Below are 9,013 nucleotides of genomic sequence, written 5' to 3'. Positions count from 1 at the left end.
CCCACTGAGTGTGTGTGTGTGGGGGGGGGGTGGGGGTGAGAGGATGTGCACGTATGAGACTCGCCCACATAGCGCTTGAGATCTACACATGGGTGTACCTGAAAGGCAGGGCACGCATACCTGAGTGACTCTGTACTACATCTTCTGTGTTGTTTATGGGATACATGTGTACGTGTTTGTGTATGAGACTCTCCCGCAACTGTGTGTGAGAAACTCAATCTTGTATGAAACTCAACCTTGTATGAAGGTGTACATATGTTTGCTTGTGCAGGAGACACCTGTGTGCATGTGCGAGACTCACCTGTGTGACTTACCAGGGTGCATGTGAGCACGCACCTTTGAGGCTGAGGTGTGTGTGAGTCACACCCATGCGTTTGTGTATATCGCTCCCCCTGAATGGGCAAGACTCAGTCATACAGGAGACTGACCTGTATGTGTGCTTATGGGACAACCATGTGAGACCCAGCTGCATGTGTGTGACTGTGTGTTCGTGTGTAAGCTGGCTGAGTGTGTGCCTGTGTACACCTGTGCACGACAGACACATTCCAGAGTGCCTGTAAGAATCGGTGACCGGTGTGACTCACTGCACCACAGGCATGTACAAGGATCTCATCCATGTTTGTGCAACCTGCTGCATGGCGATCTGCACGTGTGGTACCCATCGGTAGTACGTGTGGCATGTGGAGGAGAGGGAGAGGCTCACTTCTGTGTGTGCAAGATTCACGCCAGCATGCGTGTGGAAGGGATAAGGCAAAAGCAGTTGGATCTGCCTGACAAGCGCCCCACAGCCGTATCCAAGCCTGCCACCCAGCATCCTTTTGTAGTCAGCCGGTGGAGAGGGGAAAGGAGGGCACAAACCTGCTGCTGTATTCAGACATCAGTGAGATGAGTGGGTCCTTCTCCCCATTGACTGATGGGAGCCAGACGTGCCCAGCGGACATGTCCATGTCTCCTCTGGTGCTCACTCTGTCGATTGCCTCCCAGGCACTGTGTGTCTGTGGGTGAGCAGGAAACCACGTGTCTACTTCCAGTGTATTTGTGAGACCCTTAGGTGTGTGCAAGTGTGTGAGCACTGAACTCAGTGTGCAAGTGTTTGAGAACCTTGTTGCTTCACAGGAGAGGCTTGCTGCAGTGCAGGGTTGCGTGACTGACTCCAGAATACACACGCACACGTATAAGACTGCACTCGTCTATGTGTGTACACATCATCCATTTCCGTGTGTGTGTGACACAGTCCACGCTCAAGATGTGTGGTTTGACTCAGCCCAGTGTGTGTGAGTCTCGACAGCAGTAGGCATACGCTGCATTTCTCTGCGATTTGGTGAGATCCTCCACTCAGCGAGGTTTGAGACATAGTGTGCACCCATATAAGCCACATTCATGCTTGCTACTCCGGAGAGCATGAGATCTCGCGTGTGTGATTCCCCCTGTGTGCATTACAAATCTATCTCCATATTCCAGTATGTCACTAACTCCACTAGGCTTATGTTTCCTCTTGCACAAGTCAGTTTACGTGCACGAGTCAATTGTGTGCCCCATTCTGCTATATGAGAGTGCCTGCATGTATGCTGCACATTTGGGCGTGCAGGTGTTCATGTGACTGCAACAGGCGTGTGATGCTCCTTGCCCATTTCTAAGTCCCTCGACTTCAGTGTGTACACGACCTACTACAATGCATGCAAGTCAGGTGTTCCACCTGTCTGCGGCCCTCTGTGTGTATGCACAGCCACGTGCTTGTGCAGCTCATTTCAGGGAGCAGGTGCTGTTGTGGGTCCTGCACTTCAAGGCACATGCATCAACTTGTGTTCCAGTGGAAAGGATGCAGGTGCTTCTGTGAGTCACTCCAAGTTTTGCACAATCTGTGGTGTTTTGCTGTAACCTCAGTCCTTTTCACAGACCCCATCTGACCACTAGCTCCTGTATGGCCTGTCCTTTTCTAAGATTCAGATTCCTTTCTCTTCCATGTTTTTTCATGGAGGAAGAGCCCCCATTTCTCCTTTTGATTTGTTCTTGATTTGCAATCGGTAGTGAGGAGCAAGTTCAGAACAACTACCACCTTTTGTGCCCATAACGTACCATCATGTGTGTGTCTCCTGGCCTGGGGCTGCACAGGCTTTTTATTTATGTGACACTTTATTAGTGTATTTTTCTCTCTCTCTCTTCCTGGAGTTTTACAAATTTGCAATACCTTTTCCTTTAAAGAGAGTAATTGGGTAGCCTGACTGTAGCCTTTCTCCTGAACATTTCAGAAGGTGACTTTCAATGTAGCTGTCCTTCATTTAGACAGCCTAAGCAGCAATCTGAGCTGAGCTCTTCAGGGTTTTTTCTTAGGATTCTTTCAACAACTTTTGGACTACTTTCCACAGTTCTATTTTTGATTCTCTGAATTCGTGGTAAATTGCTTAAAATCATCCCCTTTTGATAAGCATTAAGCTGATAACTATTGAACTATGATCCATTATGTGTTATTATCACACCAGCTGTGCCTTGCTTGGCAAAAAGCAACAGACCTGATATCATGGCACACATCCAGGTGCATCTATCAGCAGTATTTTCTAACAATGCCATTTATAGACGGCAAGAACTGAAATTGAACCAAAACCCCCATATTTTTCTTCAGCATATACAAACCCAGCTTTGCCTATGTTGGAACACAGATCCAAATAGTTTAGAGCTTTCATGTACAGCAATGAATTTCAGTCTAAATTTTACTTTTCTTATGTTTAATGGTGCCAGCTTCAGTTTATTCTCTGATATTTTTTCCTCTGCTATTTTTATACTTCCAACTTGTTCTGCTTTCTCTTTATCTCCCTTCTGATATTTTTGCAGACTTCTGTCCTTCTTTGTGTGAACTTTCTCAATGAGAAAGCCTCTAGCAGGGTTTTAGTCCTAGGGTTGTCCACTTCTGAAGCAATTACAAACTTCAGATTTTCGGCAGGCAAGCCCAAATGTAAACACTAACTTCATTCTTATTTTGCATTTTCTTTCTAAACCTGTTACTAGAACTTCACTTTGGCTTGTGTATGAATGTCCAGTCTGTAAACAGAAGGGCTCTGTTCACCTCAGAGGATCCCTTTCAGTCACTGGAGATACATCTCTCTTGAACAGGTCAACGTTATTCTCAGACTAAATCCAAACACAGCACTGTACCAGCTACCAGGAAGAAAATTAACTCTATCCCAGCCAAAACCAGGACAGTAATCCTCATTTCATTGTGCAGATAATTACATGGTTAGTTTCTCTTGAGATATGCCTGGTCCTTCTCCTCAACTTGCAAAATGGCTTTACTTCCTGCACAGAGAGCAGCTCTTACCAAAGGCTTAGACTTATGTTTGCTCCTGCATCATGTATTGTCTGTATCGTGAAGGATGTTAAAGGGTGACATGTTTACTGTCTATGAGGAAAATTATTTCTGAGCATAGAAAGCTTTTTTATCTAGCATAAGATACCAGAGCCAGAGCCACTAGATGGAAGATACAGAAGCCATCCCAGAAACGTGCCGATTTGCCACTTCAAGGGTACCAGGCATTGGAACGAGTTGGTCAACTTTCAGTCTCAGCCTTGTTTTCTATCATCTGTTCCAGCTCAGCTGAAGCATCTTGGCTGGATGCAGGTGTTCTCTGGCCAGTACTCAACAGGTCTGATTGAATAATCAAAACAATCCCTCTGGCTGTAAGATCTCTCCGAATTTATTTCCTGAACCATCACAACTGTCATACTCACTCTGTCATCTGTTCTAGGAGGGTATTCCACTTAGCAATGAGAAACCAGTTCTAAAATTAGTGTCACATGAACATATTCTCTGTTAGGGTGAGATGAATCTCACCCTGAAAGGACCTTTTTCTCCCTGTCTGCTACCAAAGAGTCTAGGGTGAAGACCTCAGTCTTAGACATCTAACTTTTTAACAAACCTTAGTGCCACTGAAATGCTATCTGTGAATGAGAAAGAGCCAACTTCATATAACACTGCAGAGAGTCTCAGTTATGGTTATCCAGTCAGAGAGAATTTTACAGATTGTACCTGGAGCTTAAAATGACACCACTAAAACAAGCCCTATACAGATGGGCAGATTCCCTGAAGAGGGGCCTAAGAACATCTTGGGAGTAACAGAAGAAAGTTCACATCTGACAGCTGTAGAATCAGCATGGTCAATGTTTTGTTTGTTTAAAGCAATACCTGACAGTCTTTCTAGCCCATGGAAACGAGCTACATTACTCCCGCTGTCTTCACTGAAAATATCCTGCAGAGCTCAAAATGAGAAAGGGTTGGCATAGGTGCATGGGAGAGTTTTTTAGTCATGAGGGACTGGAGATTCACATGAATAACTGATTGGCCATACCTGTTTGCAAGACACAGCAACACCAGGAGATCTCCTGAGGCCAAGAATCAGGAAAGAAAGAGACTAAAAAGAAACCACATGTAGCACTGGATCTTTAAATGACCTTTGAAGTCTAATTGACTAGCAGAAATCAGCTCTGTTGTTGGAGAGGAAATGTTCTGAGCCTGTACACAAAAGATACTTCCAGTTGTTAAAATGCTTAAAAGCAATAGCTTTTGATGGAAGGCACCATTCTTAATGCTTTGAACAGCCAAGACATAAGAACAGATACAGGAGCTCAGAACAAAACTTCATCTAGTCTACAGCCTTCTTTCTGACAGCAAGTCAAAGAGAATGCATAGGGTGGAGTGAAAGAGCAGGACAACACACAGCAGCGCTTCCCTTGAATACTCTCCCATCGTCCACCAAACTGCAGTTTAGGGATTTCCTAAGCCAGATATTCTTAAGTACTACACTTGGAAATCTAGGCATCCAGGACCTCAAACGTTCCAAGGAGAGGACTCAGAGTTATGAGTCATGTTCATATGACCAAATATGTGATTCAAACACAATTTAAAAAATGCACTTGATACAGAATGGCTTTACCTTTGATTTCTGCCTTCAGCAGTGTTTCTTGTGGCTCTGCTGACCTTGGAACTCCCCTTGTACAAGGTCAATTCTGAAAATAATATAGACGTACAGTGCCCTGCTTGGCTGTGGCCATTGTAAAACTTAGTGATGTTCCAGGGCAGGTTTAGTCATCTTTGTCGTAACAGTGCCCAGAGCTGTGCCTACTATTTTAGAGTCAGACATAAACAAACATAGTCTCTGTCTATAAATGGACAGTGATATTACATGAACAAACAGCTTGTGGTGATTCACCTGAGACTAAACTGGATTTGCCTGCCAGGGTAATTCACCTGGAGAGCTGACTGCTTCCATTCACCTCCTTTCTTGGAAGCAGGCTGAGAATAACAAACTGTTCCGATAACATCAGCGTACTTCCAGTCAACATATTTCCTATTGAGAGGCAGGGCAGGTCCCACCCTGTTACATGACAGGCACATATTTGGTCATATAAATGTGACTCATAACTCTGACTCTTCGCCTTAGAGTTAGGTGTCAACAGCAGCCCGTTGTCACAAACCCCTTGTTTGAAATGGTGATGCCATGCCTTCTCTCCAGTAGTTCGGTGTTCATCTCTCTCTTCCTGGGGCTCTGGAAAGCCTAAGTCACAACAATGTGCTTCAATCAGCTGGCTACAGAATTTCAGGAGAGAGCTTCCCTCGGTCCAACTCACTGCTATTCCTCTTGGTGCAAACTAAATATGCAGGGCATATCCAGGGCATTTCATGGTGGCCAGGATGCTCACAAAGAAGAGGACAGGCCTGACGCTAGACCACCTCAATGATTCCTAAGCATTTATATGCATTAGAGCAGATACTGCAGCCTTGTCCTCTCTTCTTCCAGCTCTGTAAACACTAGGTCACACAATTTTATTTACTGAATGTTTAACTATTTCATGCTAAATGGAAAAGCCGTTGAAAGGAAGAAAGGCATTATCTATAAATCATATAGTTTCAGTTATCAGTAACAAGCAAGCTGTGGCCATTTGGGTCTCAACTTCTAAGTGTTATACAACAACTTAAGACAAATAGTTCTGGATCAGACGACATGTGTCTCTGGTTTATTATCCTGTTTTCAGCAATAGCTCATAGCAGAAGTCTAGGGAAAAGGACAGGTGCAGAGAGATATTTCTGCAGAACATCCTCTTGATTTCCAGCAAGTGATAGCTCAGGTCTTCCCCAGTTAGAGGTGGTATCTTATATTTAATAGCTCGTTTCCATTATTTAGGGCAGTTATTTTTTGAGCCCATGCAAACTTTTAGCATCCATAAAATTCTGTAGCAAGCATTTTCAGTGCAGGCACTATATTTTGGAACCTGTCCCTTGCCTGTTTCTTCTGAGGCAGTGCTGGACCACAATCACAGGCACAACCCACCCACAGTGACCTTTATACTGTTATAGTTGCGCTGATGTCCAAACCTGAACCATTGAACTGAAAGTTACCTGCATGTGGAAATGTGGGCATGAACCTACATGAATCACCTACTTTAAGGGTCTTAAGAGACTTGTCCAAGATCACATGGAGAGGCACTGGAAAAGCAGGAAAACATCCCAAGAAGACTCTGATGAAAGCACCTAAACCTTCCTTCAAACCTCCTTCTCTCTGGCTTAGTATCAGTCTTAGTGGTGTGATCTGGACTTGCCAGATCATCTACAACAGCTTGCTGGGTCCCAGAGCATCTGATCTTTTCTTTTGATCCCATAGAGAACTGGGCTTCTGGCCAGCTAAGAAGAGCAATCCAGCTAGGCAGTCCTCCAGCCAAACTCCCTCTGGGTGTGCTAGTTTGGACATTGGTATTTCACTGACACTAAGCTTCCCTCTTCAGCATGAATTGCTCATTACTTGAATTCCATCAGGGATTTCTTATGTCATGAAAGAGCAGAGATTCTGCCTGAACACACTGAGCAGGACTGACTGCTTTCTGTGGATAAAGTTGTTGATCTGTGTGTATGTGTGTGCCTGTATCTGCAGGACATAGATGTCTCAGTGTTTTCCTCTCAATGGTGTCTCTGTTCTGCAACCATCTGTGTATAAAGCTGCTATTCTCTTGTGAACAATGACTCATACAGGAAAGTCTCTAAGAATTAGGCAAGAACTATGTTCATCCTGAGTAGTATTGACGATGAGGATTCAATCCCATAAACTCTTGGAAACTCAGCATTAGTTTTCCCTTGACAGCTTTAATCTTTAAAATCTGCTGTTGCTCACACACATCTACAAACAACAGGTTGGCAGTAAACTGTCTCTGCAAACAGGCGCTGCAAGTCCACCACTTGCTTCTGACAAAGACCCAGCACAGCACTGCTCACTGTGGCCAACCTTTTCCTCGCTCCATTTTCCAATGAGGATCCACCTAGTGACTCTTCCACCTCCCACATTCTTCTGAGCCCCCACAGATGACTCTCCCCAGCCCTTTCCTTTATATTTCCAGGCCACTCTGCATCTCTGCCAACTGCAGTGGGTGAGTGGGAAAAAGTAGGGTCACTGTTCCCGGCACCCTGCAAGCTACGCCTGGACCTGGAGCTGCCCGAAAGACTGTGAAGTTGGCTGTAGGGACTATGTGGGGCAGTGGTATCAAAAGATCATTATGATCTTCACTTCATATATCTAGCAAGGTTTGGGTACTTAGGAAATAGCTGAAAGAAAGGAAATATCCAGAAGATTTTATCAGAAAGTCTGTGGCCAGAATGAGTGCAGAAATAAGAGTTTCTGAAAATCAAGTGAGCTTCTCTGGCTAGTGGGGAAAGATCTGCTTTGTGGCACCTTGTCCAACACTGTGGAAAGAAGAGGTTACAGGGTTCTCATGTTCTTCACGGCCCCAGAGAGGTAACAGTCTCTGGGGATGCAGGTTAAGATGATCAAGAAAGTTGAAAACAAATGGTGACATATCCTAATAACGTAATCATAAGACGACTTCAGGTATGTAGACCATACTGAGAAAACATGCACACAATAAATACAATTTTTCAATTGGATTAGAATTTTAATTAGAAATTTTATTCTCAGATTTTTAAAACTTCTCTAGGATGTTAGGTGATAAGCAAGGGTCAGTGGTGCTAATACATGAAAGGAAACATGCTCCTGTGACTGTGTGTGAAGCTGGGTGGCTGGAGTTGGACAGAATAAAATCTTATCTGTTTATCAACAGATAAAATCAGAATCACAGAATCACAGAGTGGTTGAGGTTGAAAGGGAACCCTGCAGGTGATCTGGTCCAAACCCCCTGCATAAGCAGGGCCACCTAGAGCAGGTTGCCCAGGACCATGTCCAGACAGCTTTCAAATATCTCAAGGACAGAGATTACACATCTATAATGTAAAAATATCATGGGAAAAAGAGATTGGCACTTTAACCCTGGAATCATCACTCTGAGGACTCACAGGCTGAAGGAGGTGATTTGATGGCTCACGTCGTGGTGCCTGAGACAGAGGCCTCATTCCCATGCTATCCTTTCCCACCCAGCACCCTTCCTGCTAGCTGCATGGTCCTGACCTTCCTGTGGCTGGTACCAGTTCTGCGTTCCTCAGCCTCTTCAGTGAACTGATCAGTGTTCAAACAGCAGAGTGCAACTTTCTTCCTGCTGGATTAGCGAGTTCAGCTGAATCAGTGAAAAATGTAGATTGGAAGGCATATCAGAGGTCTTTAGTCCAATCTCCTACTCAAAGCAGGGCTAACTTCAAAGCTAGATGAAATTGCTCAGGGCCTTGTCCACATGTATCCTGGAAATCCCGAGGATGGAGATTCCACAACGTCTCTACACAGCCTGTCCCAGGGCTGCTCCACTCTCATGGTAAATAATGTGTTCCTTTTGTTGAAAAAAAATTTCCCTGGTTTGCCTCTTGTCCTTTCACTGTGCACTTGCAGGAAAAGCTTGGATGCATCTTAATTCGCAACCCCCTTTCCAGCAGTGTTAGTCTGCAATTAGATCCCCCACTAGCCTTCTCTTCTCCAGGCCAAACGAACCCGATTCCCTTTGCATCTCCTCATATGGCATGTGCTCCAGCTGACCAACACCAGGGGCTTTTGATGGATCTTCTCAGCATCTCCCATATAACGGGGGGGTGTCC

This window comes from Aptenodytes forsteri, unplaced genomic scaffold, assembly GCF_000699145.1.
Source record: "Aptenodytes forsteri isolate BGI_AS27 unplaced genomic scaffold, ASM69914v1 Scaffold311, whole genome shotgun sequence".
NCBI classification, from domain to species: domain Eukaryota; kingdom Metazoa; phylum Chordata; class Aves; order Sphenisciformes; family Spheniscidae; genus Aptenodytes; species Aptenodytes forsteri.
Note: the sequence above shows the minus strand (reverse complement) of the source record.